Source organism: Neovison vison, chromosome 1 (assembly GCF_020171115.1).
Source record: "Neovison vison isolate M4711 chromosome 1, ASM_NN_V1, whole genome shotgun sequence".
In the NCBI taxonomy this organism is placed as follows: Eukaryota; Metazoa; Chordata; class Mammalia; order Carnivora; family Mustelidae; genus Neogale; species Neogale vison.
In genome coordinates this window covers 302,081,577-302,104,414 of record NC_058091.1, presented here as the reverse complement: position 1 = coordinate 302,104,414, position 22,838 = coordinate 302,081,577, and the positions used below count along the sequence as shown (strand labels likewise).

Here is a 22,838-nt window from a genome sequence, read left to right as displayed (position 1 = left end):
ATATATTACAAATAGAAATATACTTATTCATCAAGACTGGTTCATAGGTGCAAGCTGATTAATAATAAATAGTTTCAGGGAAAAACACATTTCAATCACTGCTTCGTAGCATAGTACTTCCTAGCTTGGACCATTCCAGCTTTTCATGTTTCTGATGTATTCGGCATGGTCTTTGCCTCTGAATAGGACATGGAAACAATTGGTTCATTTGTCCCTGGTGTTCAAGGCAGTTGTTTTGAAAAAGAGTTTCAAAAATTCCCCAAAGCTGAAATGTTATCTAAGAAATAAGACAAATGTAGTTGTGATGTGAGAGGCCCTGGACAGGAATTAAGATCAAAGTCACCTCGAAAGACATAAGGTTCAGGCTATGTGAAGAGCTGACTAAGGATTTCTTGAGATTCTGCTTTATTTTTATCCACATAATGATCTTGGCACAGCCATAAATCTACCATTCCTATCCCTTGACCTGTAATAAAAATGAAATATTGCTTCTTAGGATATAAAATGTCAATGTCACATTTGAATGTCTAAATGAAGCAGAAAAGGAGTCATATGGCACAACTTGTACAAAAATTGAAATTCTAGGGAAAAGTTTTTGCAGTTTTTCTGTTTTGGTTTGTTTTTTTTTTCATTTGCCTCATTTCTTGCAAGCTATTTGTGTGTGTATGGAAATCTGAAATGGATTTTGCCAATATGTCATATGTAGAGATATTATACTAGATGGATAAAAAAATGTTGATACACTGACTCTACTTATCCTAAACAAATTATAGCATTTATATGATCCTTGACATTGGAAGTCTCAAGTATATTAATATACCTGATGTTAAATTTATAATCCCTGGATCATAAATTTCTGTACCTATTCAAATAAAACTGATATCACTGCTATGCTAGGGCTTTTAGCTAATAGGTTTCTTCATGAAAATTTCATAGTCACTACTTTTTAAAAAACTATTATGTGGTCATGGCATATTGTCATAGCAGTGATTCTGTATAACAGACAGGGTGAAAGTAAATGACAATGAAATGCTTTGTGTATTAAAAATGCCTTTAGGAGTGGCACCTGGGTGGCTGTCAACTAAGTGACTGACTGACTCTTGATTTTGGCTTAAGTCATGATCTCAAGTTCCTGAGATCAAGCCCTGCATTGGGCTCCACGCTCAGCACAGCATTGCCTTGGGGATTCTCTCTCCCTCTTCCCTTCTTTCCACTCATGCTCTCTTTCTGTCTCTCTCTTAAATTAACTAAACAGATCTTTTTAAAATTTTTTTAAAGATTTTACTTATTTATTTGACAGAGAGAGATCACAAGTAGGCAGAGAGGCAGGCAGAGAGAGAGAGAGAGGAGGAAGCAGGCTCCTCACCGAGCAGAGAGCCCGATGCGGAACATGAAACCAGGACCCTGAGATCATGACCTGAGCTGAAGGCAGAGGCTTAACCCACTGAGCCACCCAGACACCCCTAAACAGGTCTTTTGTTTTAAGATAATGTTTTTAGGGATGCCAAGGTGGCTCAGTGGGTTAAAGCTTCTGCCTTCGGCTCAGGTCATGATCTCAGGGTCCTGGGATCGAGCCCCCCATTGGGGGGTCTCTGCTCAGCAGGGAGCCTGCTTCCTCCTCTCTCTCTCTGCCTGCCTCTCTGCCTACTTGTGATCTCTCTCTGTCAAATAAATAAATAAAATCTTTTAAAAAAATGTCTTTAAGCAGAGATAACCATGAGTATTTGACAGCTTTCTATATAAATACATTTATAATATGATATTAATTTATTAAAATGATGAATAATTATTTGTCCTAGGCATTTTAATAAACATTTTTATTTCAATAAGTTCAACTGACCATTTCAACTTGGAATGTGTAAAATGAATTCTGTTTTCTATTAGCAAAAATCACTGATTTTTGTTTTTGTTGTGTGTGTATACATGGGTTTGTGTTTAGTCTTTCCTTGTGCCTTTCTAAAGGGCTATTAGTTTAGCAATAAAAAAATAATACCATATAATGAGCAATGCACACAAAAATGCACTATTAATTTTTATAGTGATGTGGATGAATATAATAAGGTATACAGTGCAACAAAAATGCTATCACCCTGTTGATGGTTGAATATATTTTTGTCAAATCCTGACATTTATGTGCACCTCAGTTCTAAAGTTCCCTTCTCTCCTTCCTCCCTTCCATACAACCCACAGTTAGGCCAACACCACTGGAGAATTCATGATAATATAGAATCCTTCTAGTGAGAAGTAAGGTATTCTTCTTTGGAGTAACTGAGCAGTAAAAATTAGAAATAGAAAAACAATTACGTTAAACAAAATTTAATAGGAAAATATTTTATTTTATATATTTTTAAAGATCTATTTATTTATTTTAGAGAGAGGGAGTGAGAGAGAGCAAGCATGTGAGTAGGAGAGGGGGAGAGGGAGAGAATCTCAAGCAGACTCCCCACTGAGCTTGACACGTGACTTGATCCCACAACCTAAGCCCAAATCAAGATTTTGTCACTTAACTGACAGCCACCCAGGTGCCCCAATAGGAAAATATCTTAAATATCATAAAATGACTTTTCATTTTCTACTATCAGCAATGAAAAGGTAATTCTTTTCATCTCAATAATTACAGTTGAATTTCTTTGGAATTGAAAACATGATACTCTTGCTAAAAAATGCAATGTGCTTAGTGACGCATAAAAAACCGTGAGGGAGGGCCTTCACAGGGTTTGTTAACAAGCCCTCCAGGGACTGGGATTCACAAATCCCAAAGTAGTAGGAAACCACTGTGTTAGGACATTATCATGGGTTAAATTGTCTTTCAAAGAAGTTCTATTACAGTGAGTGATAAACTATTAGGATCATTATCAACTCAGAGCTTGTTAGAAGACCAAATTCTCCGATTTCCCTTCCATACCTGAATACAGGGCCAGGAACCTGGGACCCAAGAACCTGAGTTTAAAAGTATCTTATCCTCTGAAAGTAGACCGTGGGATAAAGATGCATGTGCAAGTGAATTTTAAAGGAAGCTCCATCAAGAGAAATCCATGAAGTGTGGCAGACAGAGTCAAGAAGATGAAGACAGAGGCAAGAGCCCAGTTTTATGTGAAGTGTCAGCCTTTGCATAACCCTGGACAAGCCTCGAGGAGGAATTACACTTTATGGGTAATTCTTCTCAGCTTTCCTACAAGGCATGACCCTTCACATGTGCCCGGGCACCATCTGTGGTCTTTGAATTCTTAGGGAAGCAGCTCCAGAAGCCCAAGACCAGCCCTCTGAAGGGATTTAGGATGAAGTTCCTGAAATAGAGCATCCAGAACTGAGGTAGGAGTGTGCAGAACTCAAGAAAGGAATCCAAGAGACTGCGGTAGAAGAAAAAAATGTGCTTGGCTTGGAAATATAAAGTTTTTTTTTTTTTTTTAAAGATTTTATTTACTTATTGACAGAGAGAGACACAGTGAGAGAGTGAACATAAGCAGGGGGAGTAGGGGAGGAAGAAGCAGGCTTCCGGAGGAGCAGGGAGCCTGATGCTGGGCTGGATCCCACCTGGGATCATGACCTGAGCAGAAGGCAGATGCGTAACAACCAAGCCACTAAGGAGCCCTTGTTTTTGTTTGTTTGTTTGTTTGTTTTTTAACATAGAGTTCTGATTCAGATACTCAGCATGCCATATTGCTTGCTTTTTAGTACTGAATAAATCATGTAGCTATCTAAGCCCGAGTCTCAGTTTTGCACCTGTAAAATTGGTATCAGAATGTACAGCACTTTTAGAATCTTAAATAAGACCATGCATAGACAGGGATGAAGCAGATAGACTCGTGCTTTGTAGGTATAGATGAATCAGTGGACCTGAGATGGTTAAAATAATTTTGTTTCCTTTGGAGGTCTCTAAATGATTTGCATCTCTTAGCTTTTATAATTTAAGAGCAGCACTGTGAAGTTAGCTGGAAATATTTGTCAAATATCAGAGAGCCTAGTTTAGTACATTTTTAATTGGAAACAGCCCCTAATGATCCATGATGTGAACCTCCATATATCTAGTTATATCTATTCTATATTTAAGATATTCCATGGTCAATTAGTAAGCTTTCAAATGTAATTGAAATGTAGTCACGAGAGATATAAATATATATTCCACTCAGAATTTGCGTTTTTGAGAAAACCACTATGACTAACAGCTCAACATCACAGAACTGGGTGTTCTTGCTCTTTGCAGAATGTTTTTTGTTGTTAACTACATGGGAGAACATCGTGAGATACGAACACTAAATTCAGTGTTTCATGAAAATAAATGTATTTTCGTTTCATCAAAGATAATTCTACTCCTTTGACTATGCAAGAAAAATTATATGTCTTGAAGTTACTATTATGAAGTTATAATTCTATAGCTTTTATAGAAATATTAGATGTAGCTTTTTCATACACCAAGATTATAAAATATATCACGTTCTTAAATTTTCTAGATATCGTAACATTTTATGATACATAAAATAGTATGTCAGTTTTGAAGTTGTTTGATGGCTTTACATATGTTACTTTATGATAGAAGCCTTTAAAAGCAAAACAAAACAAAAGAAAAATCCCAGTGGAAAATTTTGTCACATCTTTGCTCTCATAGTCTGCAAAATGACAGACATTAACTGAAATTAATGTCTAACTTGATTCAATGTACACAGTCACAAAAATAATCTGTAAGCCATATCTAAGTTTGCAATGTTACTAACAATGGCCTTTGATATCAAATATCGATCACATAAGATCTAATATAATAATAAATTAAAGGAAGAAAAAAAAATTTTATCTAAAATGTTGTATACACTGAGTCAGTTCTAAGTGGGATTAACCAATAACACCATACAGCTAGATTTTAGAAGTAATAGCCGGCAGTGGTTTTTAAATCAAACATTCACATATGTATATAGGCATCTGTGGTGCCATTATCCATTTTTTGCTCCTAAGGACCCATTACAAACACCAGTTTAGGATTTGTGTACACATTTATGTGGACACTTTTGAAAATTGGCTTCCCTTGATACTCTAATAAGCAGCATAACTCAGAGCAATACTTTGAAGACTAAGGATGAAGTGCTGTATGCTGATTCTATCCCATACATTATTTAGCATTTTTTTGTATCATAGTGCATAAAGTCAGCATGCCTAAAGCAAATGAATGGAACCTAAAACTATCCTTTCAGGAGCATAGAGCTATGGACACACACATATATTCTGTTATTTGTCGGTGTTAATGCTAGTATATTTTAAGTTCAAGTCTTCAAAGTTAGGGCAACAGATTTTATAACAGGAGTCTAGTATAGGATTAATAGCTAACACAAGGTCTTCTTTTCTCCTGTGACATGATTTCTTTTTTTTTTTTTTCTAGATAAATTATATCTTCAGGGAAGGTATAAATTTTATTTGTGAATTTTATAAAGAATTAATATGTTATTTTAATTTGACAGTTCTTATGATTTAAAACAGCCAGACATGTAAATATTTTCTTGACCTGATCCTGTATCTCTTAAGTCAAATAATACTTGGAGGATTTTTATTGTTATGTATGAACTATTATTTAAGATAATCTTTTTTTTTTTTCTTAAAGATCTTTTGTTTTTTTCAGTTGAGAGAGGGAGAGAGAAAGAGAGCATGCAAGCTTGGACAAACAGAGGGGTAGAGGGAGAAGCCGACTTCCCACTGAGCAGGGAGCCCAATGCAGGACTGGATCCCAGGACAACAGTATCAGGATCCAAGCTGTAGGCAGCCACCCAGGTGCTCAATTATCTTTTTTTTTTAAAGCCGATCTATCTTTCCTTAATAGATTCCCTATTCTTTGAGGCCACCTTTTTTCAAAGTTCCCCTTTAATTTGAGCTGTATTGCCAGTGGAATATGTTGGCTTACTTCCTACTTTATTTGCTGCTTTAGCAATTTGTACCTTTGTTATGCCAATATCACTGTCAATAGAGTTGAAAAGTCATTTCCTCCCATTTACTTCTGATTTGGTGATCACCTTAAAGATGAATAGATACCATGAGAGACTATGGACTCTGTAAAACAGTCTGAGGGGTTTGAAGTGGCGGGGGTGGGGGGTGGGGGGGTGGGAGGTAGGGGTACCAGGTGGTACCTGGTACCTCTATAGAGGGCATGGCTTGCATGGAGCACTGGGTGTGGTGAAAAAATAATGAATAATGTTTTTCTGAAAATAAATAAATTGGAAAAAAAAAGATGAATAGATATGGTTATTGACCTTATGAATTTTAATGCTGAGGTAATGATAGACACAGTTGGTTTCAATTTACTCTACCATAGTAGGGACTGGCTGCATGTTCATCTTGGGTATCCGGAGAACTATAGTTGGGCTACCGCTCTAAGGTTTGCTCTGGCTGATGGAATGTGATCAGAATTGATGTATACTAATTTCTGTCCTTGGTTCTCCCGCAAGACCCATGGCTCACTCTTTCTTTAAAAATGATTGCTGCATGTGGGAGCCAGTGGAGGACTTGAGTAGGCCCTTTGGGGCAGAAGGGTCACCAACTGAAAAAGCCCTTGCTTCTTTAATTGCAGTGTGGATGACTACTCATGAAACACCAATCAGACTATGAAAGGAGGAAGAACTAAACCTTGATTTCTTAAACTGCTAAGATTGTGTGTGCCTGGTTTTAGCACTGAAGCAGAAACTATCCTATCCTGATAGTATATACATGATAAATCCCATGTTAGAACATTTTCTTATTTTTTTCCTCTTTCTTTCTTATGACGATCTTTGGATTTTAAAAGAGGATTTTAATTGGCACCCATCCGTCTCTTTCTTCTCCTCCTCCTCCTCATTCTCCTCCTCCTCCTTTTCCTCCTCCTCCTCCCTCTTTTTCTTGCAGGCTCTCTGCTGAGCAAGGAGCCCAATGCTGGACTCAATCTCAGGACGCTGGGATCATGACCTGAGGCAAAGACAGATGCTTAACTGACTGAGCCACCTGGGCACCCCTGTACCTTCCTTCTTTATTTACATTTCATTCTCATCTCCATGGGCACCATAGTCAACCATTTTATTTTATTTTATTCTTTAAGATTTTATTTATTCATTTGAGAGAGAGAGAGAGAGAGAGCATGTGTGCCAGTGTGAGTGGGGTGGGGGGAGCAGAAAGGAAGGAAGAGGGAGGAGAAAGAATGTCCAGCAGACTCTGTGCTAAGCATGGAGCTTGATTTCACAACCTTGAGATCATGACATGAGCCAAAACCAAGAGTCTGACACTTAATCAAATGAGCCACCCCTATAGTCAATCATTTTAATCAATATCTTTAAAAAAAATACCTTGTGGGACACCTGGGTTGCTCAGTTGTTTAAACATCTGCCTTTGGCTCAGGTCATGATATTTGAGTCCCTGAATAGAGCCCCATGGGGCAGGCTCTGTGCTCAGCAGAAAGTCTGCTTCTCTCTCTCCCTCCGTTCCTCCCTCAGCTCATTCTTTCTCTCTGTGTCTCTCTCATTCACTCTCACTCTCAAATAAATAAATAAAATCTTTCAAAAAATCTCATAATGAAGAAATCACACATCTTGAGTGTTATAACAATCCAAAAAATGGCTAATTTTGTCTTTATACTGCTATATTGTCATGTATCTCTAGTTCTGTGCATGGTCCCATTTTCTCAATAATTAAAGTCTCATTTTCCCCAAATCCCCAAACCCACACTTTCCTTTTCCTTCAGAATATCATTTTGTTCTATAATATCCAAATATTTCCAAAGCCACTAGATAGGAAGTCCCTCCTCTTCTTTCTTGCACAGCCTCTACATCTGTGTGTATTTTCCTCAGTGCTTCTGTTAAATTAAAAGGACTTGTCTCCACCTCTTTCCAAGCGTGGTGGTTATTTAGTATGAATTTCATCTCCATTCAAGGATAGTGGGGTTTTTTTTGTCACTCCTTCAGCTCGTGCATTATCATTAACATTTAGACGTGCTCTAGCATTTTTTGTTTGTTTTTACTTAACTTATCCTCCCCAAAACAATTAATTCAACCTCGATTATGGCCAAATTGCTTCTACACTTGTCCTAATGTGACATCTGTTTCTACAACTTTAAACTTGCTCTCAGGGGTGCCTGGGTGGCTCAGTGGACTAAAGCCTCTGCCATCGGTCAGATCATGATCTCAGGGTCCTGGGATCAAGCCCCACATCGGACTCTCTGCTCAGCAGGGAGCCTGTTTCTCCCTCTCTCTCTGCCTGCCTCTCTGCCTACTTGTGATTTCTGTCTGTCAAATAAATAAATAAAATCTTAAAAAAAAATAAACTTGATCTCAGAAAAATTATTAATAATCATCATAGTAATTCATATAATATATTCAGATTATAATTGTTTTATCCCATAAGCAGTATTTCTTGATCTTGAAATACCTACTTATAGTGGAGTCTGTGCATACTAAACACTCTCAGTTTTTATTCCTTATCTCTGGACATCTCTTCCAAACTACTCTGAGGCTTCTCTTCATCTCCCTCTCTCTTAAGTATTGGGAATTTTTAAGATTCTATTTGGAATCTTCTTCTCTCTGGATTCCACAACTTCTTCCTTGGATATTACCTTCCTTCACATGGAAATTTCCCATGATTTTTTTCTGGTATCACGCATATTTTTATTTGTAACCCAGACTTCTTTTTTAAAATACAAAGTCACCAGAATATAGGCTTGTTTTGTTAGTATATATGCTTATATAGTTACTTTTTTTGATCTCTACTATGTCCTCAGAGCAGATGACACAATTTAGCTTTAGTATATATTCAGCAAGTATTTGTTGAATAAATAAACATTCAAGCAAAACATATGTGTGTCTAAGAAACACATTCCGATAAAGTTGATATCTCTAAAACTGAACTCACCAAATACTGACATCCTTCATTTATCTAATTCACCATCAATATAAATAGCACAGCCATCCAAGAAGCAGCTTTAGCTGAAAGTCTAGTGACATATGCCTTCCTCTATCATATGTCAGTCTTGCTAAATTTGCCACAAGTTTTCAAATCTTTCACTTCTCCCATATCTGTTGCAGTCACTACAGTATATCCTCCGTCACCTGGGCTACTGAATTAAGCTCTAAGATATTTTCTTCCTAAACTGATTTCCTGTCATCCTTCCCTGGAAATAGATAAAAATAGTTAAATGATCTTCATGAAAAAATAAGGTTGCATGTACTGATCTCGTTTTAATATTATAATCTCAAATCTCAAAGATTCTTTTTACATTGCCTGGAATTATAGTTTACTTTCAAGAGGAAGCTCAATTCTTCCATATTTTTCTTCAAACTTCTTTTGCCTTTTAACCTCTACCCTTCTGTACACACAATTAATGTGTTTAAAAAAGAAAATAAGAAAGAAACAAGTAAGACTGTATCAACCACATGCCCTCTCTCCACCTCTAAACTTTCTACAAATACACTGACTCACCCTTTACCTTCTCTTAAACATAAGCCACTTCTCTCCTCACAAGGAAATAACCCCTGCTTTGTGCCCTGGATTGCATCGACTCTTATCTTTTATAGAAACGTGGCTCCTTGTATAATCCCTTTAATTTCCTAAATTTTGAGGTACCCCTTCAGCCTACAAATATACTCAGTTCCTTATCCCTATGGCTCTTAATTCCTATAAAGCTGTTCTCTTATTTCTCATCAAAGCGCTTTTAAAATACTGTCTACGTGCTCTGTCTATACTCCCTCAACCACCTTCACTGTCTACCCTTCCAGTTTGGTCCCCATGCATATACTCAATCAAACCTGGTTTTGAGTATTTCCCTTTCTTCATATTTGTCACTCTTTCCTTAGCATGTGACACTGTGGATGGCTTCCTCCTCTTGAAATTACTTCCTTTTCATCCCTACAACTCAACATTCTTCACTTGTCTATTGTCTATTGTGCCATATGGGGATTTCCTTTTTTTTTTTTTAAGATTTTGTTTATTTACTTGACAGAGAGAGGTCACAAGTAAGCAGAGAGGCAGGCAGAGGGGGAGGGGTAAGCAGGCTCCCCATTGAGCAGAGAGCCCTATATGGGGCTTGATCCCAGGACTCTGAAATCACAACCTGAGGCAAACAGAGGCTTAACCCACTGAGCCTCACAGGCACCCCCCCCAACCCGGGGATTTCCTTCTTGAAGGCCTTACATCCCACCTGTGTGATCATGTTATGCATAACCACCAGGTTAAACCCTTCTTCAAGCTCCAGGCTTATGAAAGTAACTGATAGTTCCCAAAACTGATCATTGATAAAGCCCATTGTCCAGAGACATACAGAAACACATCCGTAATGAAACAGAGTTAGGTTTATTCACTTGCAGAAGCAAGGAAAGACCTACAAATGGAAAACCATGAAGCCTCTCAAAAAGTGGGGAGTTAGGGTGCCTGGGTGGCTCAGTGTGTTAAACCTCTGTCTTCAGCTCAGGTCATGATCCCAGAGTCCTGGGATCGAGCACTGCATCAGGCTTTTCTGCTCAGCAGGGAGCCTGCTTCCTCCTCTCTCTCTGCCTGCCTTTCTGCCTACTTGTGATCTCTGCCTCTCAAATAAATAAATAAAATCTTAAAAAAAGGGGGGGTGGTTAGGGAAGAGTACTCCAAAGAACCAGGATTATTAGAGTTAGTCACAGGCCTGTTCAAGCAGAGAATGGTCAGAATTTGTAGACTGGAGGGGCACCTGGGTGGCTCAGTGGGTTAAAGCCTCTGCCTTTGGCTCAGGTCATGATCCCAGGGTCCTGAGATCGAGCCCTGCATCAGGCTCTTCTGCTCAGCAGGGAGCCTCCTTCCCTTCCTCTCTCTCTGCCTGTCTCTCTGCCTACTTGTGATCTCTGTCTGTCAAATGAATGAATAAAATCTTTTTTTTTAAGATTTTATTCATTTATTTGACAGAGATCACAAGTTGGCAGAGAGACAGGCAGAGAGAGGGGGAAGCAGGCTCCCTGCCGAGCAGAGAGCCCGATGCAGGGACTCGATCCCAGGACCCTGAGATCATGACCTGAGCCGAAGGCAAAGGCTTAATCCACTGAGCTACCCAGGCGCCCCTGACTAAATAAAATCTTTAAAAAAAAAATAATAATTTGTAGACTGGAGTTGCTGGAACATTCAGCAATTTTATTTTTCGAGTCTGTGAAATGCTCTTCAATTAGGATGTCTTAGGCCTTGGAAAGGAGGGGTCTGAACAAACCAAAGTCTTAAATGTGTTTGAACTTAAAATAGTTTGTGATGTACCATAACGGCCTTTCTGGAAGAATGCATCCATCTTGTGAGTCAGAAAACATTCTGTAAGTTATGATTTCTTTCTTAATTGTTTTCCCACTCCCCAAGTCACAACCTACTTCTCAGTGGGCCCAGTTTTCAGCGTGCTATTTTAAATCTTCATGTGGGTATCATAAAAACTTTCAGATTTAAATACTTTTCCAAAAAAAAAAAAAAAAAAGACAAGACAAAACAAAACAAAAACCCACAATACCAATCTCTACAAATTTGATGTTCTCATTCTTTCTCTCCTTCATAAACAGTACTATTATCCACTGAATTAGTAGAAACATAATATTTTTCTAGTGTTTGATTATTTTTTTCATTCTTTTTTTTTTTTTTTTAAGATTTTATTTATTTGACAGAGAGGAGAGCACACAAGAAAGGGAGCAGCAGGCAGAGGGAGAGGGAGAAGCAGGCTAACCGCCCCCGCCCCCAACAGGGAAGCCCAATGCTGGGCTTGATCCCAGGACTCTGGAATCATGACCTGAGCCAAAGGCAGAAGCTTAACCAACTGAGCCACCCAGGTGCCCTATTTTCTTCATTCTAATGGGCAATTTATCAGTACATCTGTCGTGTCTAACTCCAAAATCTCAAATATTTCACATTTCCAATTGCCACTGACTCTACCCTCTTCGAAGCCTCTATTTCTCAACTCCGTGTACAGCAGACGCTTATAAACTAGAAAATCAAATGTCACTTTTATGCTTACTGTATTCAATGCCTTCATCTTACTAAAACTAAAACCAGCAGCTTTTTAAGTACACCATGGGCAGGCCCTGATTACCTGCAGTTTGCCGACCTGTGCAAGGTCCCTTCAGGCATTCTCCTAATTCATTTCTGTGCTTCAGCCCTAGGGCTCTCCTTTCAATTCCTAGAAAATGCCAAACTCTTAAATACTGATTGCATTTTTCTATGTCCTTTCCTGGCTTGATCTGCTCTGGAAGCCCTCTTTGTACCACACCAACTTCTAATGGCTGACGTCTTTCCCTTTTCAGATTTCTATTGAAAGGTAATTTTCTCAGAAAGCCCTTCTATGAAGAACACTTTTCATTAGACAAGCTCTACTGGTTAGTCTTGAAATTGCATTCAAATAGCAATTACTTACTTGTTTATTTGTACTTATGTGTTAGGGGTTTAGGAAAGGTCATCATCTTCTTTAAATCTCAACATTACAAGGGAGCAAGGATCATGGCTTTTTTACTAAGTCATGTAGATGTGGTATTTACTATAGTATTTATCACAAAGTAGTTTTCAATAAATGTTAGTTGCATATATAATAAAAAAGCTATTATTACATGTATAAATTAATAGTACAAATTAAAAGTACCAGTTCATGAAGCTACTAAACAATGTAATGAGGATCCTACTTTAAGTCACTGAGTCCATGACTAATGGTATTTCTATTTTAACACACAGACTCTCTTTAAATTACTGATTTTCCAAATGACCATAATTCATTTATTTCTACTCATATGGCAGTTTCCATGTTAGGTTTGCTCAAAAAGAGATATTTCTTCAAAAATTTAATAATATGTTCAGTCTTTTCGCCTTAAATTCTGCAGTTCTTTTTTTTTTTCCCCAAATATTCCACTTGTAATTTACTTAGTCAAATACGAAGAGGTCTTAGGGAATTTTAGAAGCTATATTATGATTCCTTACAGAATATACTCTTTGTCATTTTGATACAGTAATTTCTCCTGCTCATTTTTATCTTTCTCTGCTCTAGAAAATGTTAAAAAATGTTATGTATGTGAAAAGGATTTTAAATATTTTATGCATAAAACATGTAAAAATATTAAAATCAACTAAGTACCATCAAATCTAAAGAAGTAAAATATTACATTATAGTTCAGGTCCAGTCAGTGTCCTGCTGTGTTTATGTCTCTTACACTTGCCACTTCTAAGTAGCAAATAATCTTAATAATAAATTAACAATTTCAAAATTGTTTATTTTGCAAAAAATTACTATATGTCTTTATATTCCCCAGAGACCCAAATTCCTGTCAATTTACTCTTTTACCAGATGAAAATGAGAAAAAGTTATAATTGTAGAGATTTCAGGTTTCTCTTGATTTCCTTTTATTCTTGCTTATACACTGGCTCATTATTTTGTGAGCTCATCTCCTGAGTCAATAACAACCAATGATAGCCAAGGCACAACCGCAATTATAATTATTTGCAATTATAATTATCTAAACAAGTTGTCTAAAGTCAGGGTCTGTTAGGTATGTTCCACGCCCTCCATACCATCATAGAAACTGTGTGGCCAAATGTGTCACCACTCAATGTTGTAAGTAACCACCTTTTAAACTTTGACTGCCTATCCTAGAAACTAATGTCATATATTTCTGAACATTGTAGAAAATCCACCCATATGACTACCTATTTCTTTTACTTTAGTAAAAACAAACAAAAAAAAAACCCTTAGGATGATAAACATTTATTTCCTTTAATGGGGCTGGATTAAGATGGGTTCATAAGGAAAATCCACAAATAGGATCAATAGCCTTGATAATAACATTGTCTCAAAATATATTTTTCTGTAATTCTTATCTAAGCAAAATTTATTTTGATTCATATTATACATAAATATTGCTCTCTATAGCTATATTTTATTTTCAATATATACTTGCCGGGAATGGCCAACAATCACTGTACTGATGGATGAAAGATTACTCCAAACTTTGTTGTGAAAGAAAGGAAAAGGAAGAGGGACAAGGCCAGGGGTCAACGCTCAAAGAGGAAGACCGTTTGCTCTTCTTTGCTCCTACTTTTATTGGTCTTTCAGGATAATCACAAATTCTTATCACTGTTTCTCAAACCCGTGATGTGTGACAAGTGGTTATGAGAACTAGGAGGGATCTGTTATTGGGAGAGTTGGGATATGCTAATCTGTGTGTTCTACGAGTCTGCTAAACACAGCCCAAGAGACCATGCATACATCTCTCAGATCATAGGGTGACAGTTTGGGCTAAGAAAGTTCTGGGAAGGGAACTCCCCGTGGCATTCCAACAGTAGAGTGGTCATGCAGGCCTTGACCTCAGCATTCCAAAGACTTATACACTTCTCTGAAGCTTTCCATCACCCCCAGTGTCCTCTGTGTTACATTTTAGCACAATGGCTGTGCTAAAAATGGCTGATTTCATGTTCTACCTTAACCCCAACATGTATTGTTGGCAGTCTTTTCATATTAATTTACAAGTTATCTGTTTTAGTTGTATTTTTTTGTTTTTACACAAACACTGAAGTTTGATTTGTAGTAAGATTATTTTTCACATAAAGACAAAATTTGTCACTTTTAAGAGTCTTCCTGTCTCAGGGCACCTGAGTGGCTCAGTGGGTTAAAGAGTCTTCCTGCCTTTATTAAAATGATTTATTCTTGTTCTTATTTAAATCCTTTACTTTTGGGGGGTGCCCGGGTGTCTGTCAGCTAAGTGTCTGCCTTTGGCTCAGGTCATGATCTCAAGGTCCTGGGATGGAGCTCCATATTAGGCCTCCTGCTCAGAGAGGAGTCTGTTTCTTCCTCTCCCTCTGCCCCTACCCCTACTTATGCACTGACTCTCTCTTTTTCTCTCTCTCTCTCAGATAAATAAAATATTTAAAAAGATCTTAGTTTTTTAAACATACATATTATCATTTATTTTACTTTCTATAATTGTACTATTTGGAGCCCAAGGACTTAATTGCACCAGTGGTATTTTTGTTGGCTTCTGTACTTTGGTTTGGTAATTTTCTGCTGTGAGCTCATGTTCAATTGAGCTCAGTTAGTGGAACCTGTAAAGTTGAGTTGAGTTTATTCCTCAGAGAGTATTGCTTTTATTTATTTATTTTTTTCTTTCAATTACACATGCTTTTCTAAGTCTGGGGCTAATGAGTAATAAAAATCCAAAAATTAGATGTGTTAGCAAGTAATTCTGGGATTAAAATTCTCAGGGTGCCTTTTTGTTAGACATTGTATAGCTCTGTAGAACTTGTTTCTTTGCTGTCATCCTGGTTTTTGCACCTAATTCTTAATAGGATTGTCCTTTTGGCTCTATGGCTGCTAGTAGTGGATTTTTTCTTTCCAAATACTAACATTGTTACAATTCATGACTTTTTTCATTTCCCCTGGGATAAACTTTAAAAATGTTATCATCTAGTCTACTGAAATTAGCAAATTCCTTTAAGAGTTTGAAGTTTTATTTTATTTTATTTTATTTTTTTTTTTTAAAGATTTTATTTATTTATTTGACAGAGAGAGATTACAAGTAGGCAGAGAGGCAGGCAGAGAGAGAGAGGAGGAAGCAGGCTCCCTGCCGAGCAGAGAGCCCGATGCGGGACTCGATCCCAGGACCCTGAGATCATGACCTGAGCCGAAGGCAGCGGCTTAACCCACTGAGCCACCCAGGCGCCCCTGAAGTTTTATTTTAGCTTACAAGTCCAGTTTCCTTCTGCCTCTTTGTCTCTGAATCTTGGTTGTTGCTCTTATTTTTAATGTAAGAAAATAATTAGAATTTTTTTGTATTTACAGTGATTTCTGGTTAATATTATGATGATAATTTTTTGCTTTTTAGTATGTGAGATTTCCAGAAACAGAATTTTCACAATTCATTTTCTAACATAGAATATTGAAATAATTATAAGCTATCAGAGTCAAAAGTTCCTCAAAAATTAGTTGGAATTAGTTTTCTTTTAGTGATAGAGTTTGTCCTATAATGCAGCTGCCAGGTAATTATCTGTCATTTGCTTAAATACCATGAGAGACCTCCTATTTCATGGTAGAGTATAAATGTTTCTTTTTTTTTTTTTTCATATGTGAAGGCTTAATTTTATCTCACTAAGTTATAATATTGGGCATCTTATTATCTTTGTTTTTGTAAAAATGAAATGCCTTCAAATTTGAAATCAACTTTAATGTTCATAATCCTATTCTTGCGAAAAAAAAAATCATATAAACTTAGGTGTCCAGTGTGTTGAGTACTTAAGAAAAAGAATCAACAAATCACATGAATTACAAGGTATGGTTTTGAACTGATCATCAAATCTTCCTTGGGGACTGGGAACAACTGTAAAGTTATTGACTCAAAGAATACCATAAAAAGCAATAATTAGCATTCTAGAATCATGTTTTAAATATATTAAAAGCATTTCAAAATAGATTTTATAAAACAGAGCCTCTTAAGAAAAACTCAATTAAAAATAATGTATCAGTGTTGTATATTTTGCTGCTATAAAGCAAGCCAAAGCCCAGGTGAAATGGTGAGATTGAGGAACTCCTTGAAAATGGACAATCTCCAGGGAAAACTGCTGCAGAAAGAAATCAAGAACTGTCAGTAGGAGAGGCAAGACTGATCCTAATTGACATTTTAAAGCACAGGAAAAACTTTATAAAGTTTATAAAATAACTTTAAGAAAGCCACAGAAATGCAAAATAATACACAATTGTTTCTCTGGAGAGGTGCTCTCAGTAAATACAGCATTTCAGCTGTATGTACAAGTTATGTGTATTTAGGTATTCATAAAGCAAAATTAATCCTACTTATAAGTTAGGGCAAAGATGAACAGATAACAAGGAAAATATTTTAACAGGTAAGGATTCTTGTAACTTTTGTTTCTTTTCTTAAAAGAAATAATATTCAGACTTAACCTTGTCTCTGGATATATAGAGAGCATCTGTTGGCTCTCATTCAAGGTTCTGCTCTTAGCTCCCCTAGGATCAATCCATTTCTGTAAGTTTCAAAGGTAGTTCACACAGTGATTTAAAAGATTTATCAGGATGTAAGTTTGAATTTTTCAAGTATCTTATCTGATGCTCAGTATAGTACAGTAAATTTACAATGCTTTTGTTTTTTATTTTCTTGGGGTACTTATTTTTATCAATTTACAAAAATATTTATGTGAAATGCATTTCTCAAGCACTATTTATATACTTAAGATTCCTCTGCTCCCCCCTTCACTCCATGTAAAGAGCATAAAACATCCAGTAGAAGGCAAAGTATTTTAAAGTACATTGTGAGAAAATAAACTCATAGATACAATTTAATGGATTGATCCAAGCCATATTCCCAAGGCATTTTCTTATTTTTGAACTCAGCTCGTAATCATAGACTATATGTTCCTTGAAATTACCTTCTCTTTAATGACATACACAATATCTGAAGGAATTATCCAGTCCTTTCTGGTTTACATTGCTGTAAAGGAATAGGACATTAAAAAAATCAGATAAATTCATCATGTATCAAAATTATGGTGAACTAGTCATATGGATAATTAAAAGGAGACTTCATTACTCTCCTAGCTCTTATGTATTGGTTCTACATCTCTTTACTCTAATTTTCCATTTTTTTCCTTCTAGATAATCTCAAAATATGTATATATACCATTAAATGAGCACCTGTGACTGAATGTATCCTCATTATTTTGATTTAGGCCTTGAAATAAATGAATTAACAGATTTTTCTGATGGTCTATGTTCATATATTAGCCAGTCTACAGTTTACTGCAAGTTCTTATCAAACAAGGTCTTAGCATTAGAAATTCCATGGGCATTTAGCTGGGGACATTTTTCATGTTTTGTTTCCCTCTTGGAGATTCATAATGCATTTTATTATATCAGAACAGTGATAAACTTTGTCTTAAAAAATATATATTTTAAAACTTATTTTATTCAGTGTTTCTTAAATTATTTGCATTGGTAAACATATTATGTAATCCTCTAAAGTTTTCCAAACACAACTTGGGAAATGTTGCTACCTTATAGCAACAAAAACTGTATAATTTTAAGAAGTAATCACTAAATTAATACACATATAAAAATGTAGATATTTTAATTAATGTGTTATGAATTAGTGTATATATTCAATAATACATTAAACTAAGACATATGTATATTTTTAATATATAATGACATAAAAGAACTTATAATTGATATTATGGAAGAAACAAATATAAAACCAATGTAAAATCTATACCTTCATTAATTTAATAAACAAATTACATGTTATAAGTACAGATCTGTATCTTATTAAGACTTTTGGGCTTCTGTCCTCATAAAGCTTATAATCTATATGGCAAGTTGGGAAATAAATAACTATAGCATAATATGTTACAAACACACTTGACTATTGGACTTAAATTGTTCTGTGGGTTCAGAAATTACATTTTCAGACAAAGAAAACACCATATTGGAGACTGAAAGGAAGCATAGAAATTAGTATATTAACTATATTGGGAAATAGCACATGTGAAGAGCCTACTGTGCAGAAGAGAGTAGACTGTATGTAAGGAGCTGGAAGGAAATTATCATGGTTGGAATAGATGAACAAAAACATAGTTTGGTTCACAATTAAGCTGGAGAGGCAACAGAATGAGAATATTCAGTGTTCTAATGGTCAATTTAAGAATTTTTAGGGAAACTGGGAAAATAATCACAAGGTTTTCAGTTAAGGATCTAAATTTTCTACTTTAAAACATTTTCTTTATTTGATTTAAAAAATAAATTTGAAGAAGGCAAAATGGCATGGAAAATCTGATTAAGTCTGTTCTGTAATAGCCTGGATTAAGGAGAATAATAAGGGGATTGATCTCATGTTGTCAGTGTTTGGGCTCTGCATTCAAATAAAATATGTATCATTTATATTATATATTCAAATGTATTTTACATATTGATATAGATTGATGAGATATAGAGATCAAGTATCTAATATATTTAACATATCAACATACATTTAAATAAAACGTATGTCTTTAAATAGTTACATATTCTCATTTGAATATTGATATATATGAATTTATAAATATTTTTCTCAGGAAGAGGCATATCAGCATGATTTAATTTTCCTGGATTGAGTAACTGAATTATACAATGTACTAAGAAAATAAACACTAGACAATAATTAAGTTTTGGTGAATAATTTGAATATTTCATGTCAGTTTCCAGTTTTAATCTAGTTAGTAAGTATCAAAGTCTTCCAATTTTTCAGGCATACATAGCAACATGCAGAATCTTGAAGTTGTCCTTGACTCTTCTTTTTTCTTATACCTACATCAGAATTAATACCTAAATCTTCAGAAATATTAATATCCTAATACTTATCAGCATCTCCATTGCTAACATCTGGGGAACTTCATTCTTCAAATAATTTATTTCAATAGCATTCTAACTATTCAGGCTACTTTCTCCCTTGACCTCTTCAATCCTAAAGATCAACCAGAAATTTTTCTTGTTAAAATGTAATCAATTCTTACTATTCTTCTGTTCAGCCATGCTGATAGATTCTCAACTTATGTAGTACCCAAACTTAAAATGATGTAAGGCCCACTAGTCAGACCTCCCATTACTCTTTTAACTTTATTATTTCATTTTCTTCTATCTTCCTTGCTCATCCTTCATATTTATAATGCTAACACAGGCACCTTGGCTTCCCAGCAATTTCTCAAACAAACCATCTCATGTCTGTCTCAGGGTCTTTGCACTTATATTTTTTGACTGGACTGGCCTTACCTCCAGGAAACTCCAACACCAAATGTTTTACTTTTCACAATGGACACTTCATCTAAAATTTCAATCATTACCCAAATATCATCACCCCTTCCCCGACTAATATTATGTTACTTGAAAAACTAATAAACATATGAATTTTTGGTTTGTTCCACTCTTCAAAATAATGCCTTGACTCCACATAAGGCAGAATTTTGTTCAGTTGTTTTTCTTTGTTTTGTTCATTGTCTTTTCCCCTTTATGTATAATAATCATTCAATATATATTTGTTTAATGGATGGTTGGATGGATGACTACACTGACACTGATCTGCCAATAAGTCATCAAAACAAATCTGTAACATTTGCATATTGAAATTGAAGCTTGAAGCCCAGAAGATAGTCTTTGCTGGACATATATTTTTGATTCCTCTCAGCATACTAATGTAAGTTAGAAACATGGTAGAAAACACATGTTTCTAGAAAGAGTGTTTAGCCAGGATTCAGAAAGTAAAAGGAAATTGAGATTTGTATGTTATCATGGAAACCAAAGATAGAAAGTTAATACCAACCAACCAACCGAACAACCAACCAAACAAGGAAACAAGCAAACAACAAACCAAAGTGTCATCAACAGTGTAATGAGATAAATAAAGTATGAGAGGTATTTACTGGATTTAATCAAATAGAGGCCACCAGAGATTAGTGAAAATAAAATTAAAAAAATAAAATATAATTGTAAAATAAAATAAAATAAAATAGAAACCATGGCATAGTAACAAAGAAAGATTAAAAGGGAATATAAATAAGAAATAAATTAAGACATGGATAGTGTAAGTACAGAAAAGTCAGGGAACTATAGACAATGAACAGGAAAGAATTAAGACAGTCATTGGATGAAAATGAAGAATCAAGGGAGAAATATTTATTTTTAAAAATATTTTAGGGCACTTGGCTTGTTGTGTTGCTGCCGGAGAACCAGAGACGGTCCTGCTGTGGCCACAAGCCCGTGCAAGCACCTGACAATGTCATCTCATTTAGTACAGCAGCCGCTGCCCCCGCACAACAACAACTGCCAGGAAGGTGAACAACCTTTGCCCCCGCCAGCTGGCTTCAACAGTTCCTGGGGGAGCTACCCATGTACAGCAGCAATGGCAATGATAATGGCAATGGGAAAAATGGGGGGCTAGAACATGTACCGTCATCATCCTCTACCCACAATGGAGACATGGAGAAGATTCTTTTGGATGCACAACACGAATCAGGACAGAGTAATTCAAGAGCCAGTTCTCACTGTGACAGCCCTTCCCCACAAGAAGATGGGCAGATTATGTTTAATGTGGAGATGCACACCAGCAGGGACCATAGCTCTCAGTCAGAAGAAGAAGTTGCAGAAGGAGAGAAAGAAGTTGATGCATTGAAGAAAAGCGTTGACTGGGTGTCTGACTGGTCCAGTAGACCTGAAAACATTCCACCTAAAGAGTTCCACTTCAGACGCCCCAAACGTTCTGTCTTTTTTAAGCATGAGGAAAAGTGGGGCCATGAAGAAAGGGGGTATTTTCCCCGCAGAATTCCTTAAGGTGTTCATTCCGTCTCTCTTCTTCTCTCATGTTTTGGCTTTGGGCCTAGGCATCTATGTTGGAAAGCGACTCAGCACACCTTCTGCCAGCACCTACTGAAGGAAAGAACAGTCCTGAAAAGCCTGTGATCCGTGAAGTGGTGTATTGTCACAGTAGTTTATTTGAACTTGAAACCATTGTAGGCATGACCCAACCTGCCATCCTATTTTTACATATCCAAGTTCCAGTAACTCTCAAATCCAGTATTTTATTCAAACTCTGTTGAGTCATTTTACTAACCTCATTCCCTTTTTGGCCTGTAAGACACTTTAGAATTTCCCAATAGAGTTTACTGTTATTTAGAAATTTGCAAGGGCTTCTTTTCCGCAAATGCCACCAGCAGATTATAATTTTGTCGTCAATGCTATCATGTCCTTTTAGTGCCACCAGACTTAGACCTGCATCATTCATGGTATAATTTTACATTTGCAAGATAACTACCATCTCTTTCTTCAAATGAGATCAGATTAGCAAATGATAGAACAGCTTTGTTGTTTTGTTTTGTTTTTTTTCAAGACAAAGCAAGCTCACTAAGCTTGAATTTATAGTTATTAAAAAAGAAAGCAAACAAACAAAGAAACAAAACACAAGAAAAAAATATCCTGGGCAATAAAAAATTATTTTAAACAAAAAACTATACATATATTTTTTAAAGATAGGGTAACAAGTTTGAGTATCAATATAAATATAATTGACCCAGTATAATTAATCCAATATAAATATAATTGATCCAGTACAGAAAGAGATGTTAACACAGAAGAAAGGACAATTCTTAGGCAATGTTCTTGGTAAGGAAGGATGTGATCAGATTTAGAAAGTGGGGGTATTGGGAAGGAAGAACACATGTGAATGTAGACTTATTTATATAGATCTGGTGATGGGAACCTGTGGAAATTTCCATTGCAATTTTTTTTTCTTCTTTAATAAGAGTCAAATCATCTACTTAGTTGAGAGGATTTGGAAAATTAGAGCATGCAATGTTCTAAGGAGACTGTCATAGATTTCAAGATATTTTTGTACCTAACAAAGAGATAAACTGGTTGGAGAAATAGAGAGAAATAGGGAGCAGAAATGGATGCTCAATCAAGGTTATCCACCATAAATAATAATGATTTTAATTTGTTCCCTGGATTTATTTTTATTTTATTTTATTATTTTATTTTATTTTGCTACTTCTCTTAGCAATTTTGGTGCAAAACATATATTTCTATCAAATTGAAAGATGGACTAATATGCTGTGTTATTGTGCCTGGATTGTGTTTCTGGTTTACATACAAGATGTTGATCAATTTTTGAAAGAAAATAACGGCATACATAGAAATCTATGTGAAGTGAGTTATTTGCATAATTCTTCCACATTTTTGAATGTTGACTATTTTTATTTCCTGAAAGATCATGCATATTCACAGTAGGCAGATGTAAATTTGCAACTCGTGGGTACTTCACAGGCCAGTCTTCCTTAATATTGATGGAATAAAAGGAATCAGCCACCTCCAAATTGGCAAAAGTCTATCAAAGCAATACCAG

The 22,838-nt window shown here is 35.8% G+C and overlaps 1 pseudogene; it reads left to right on the top strand.

Moving 5' to 3' along the window:
- The first annotated feature begins 20,717 nt into the window (after window positions 1–20,717).
- Window positions 20,718–21,371, top strand: LOC122902351 (annotated as a pseudogene).
- Window positions 21,372–22,838: the final 1,467 nt, after the last annotated feature.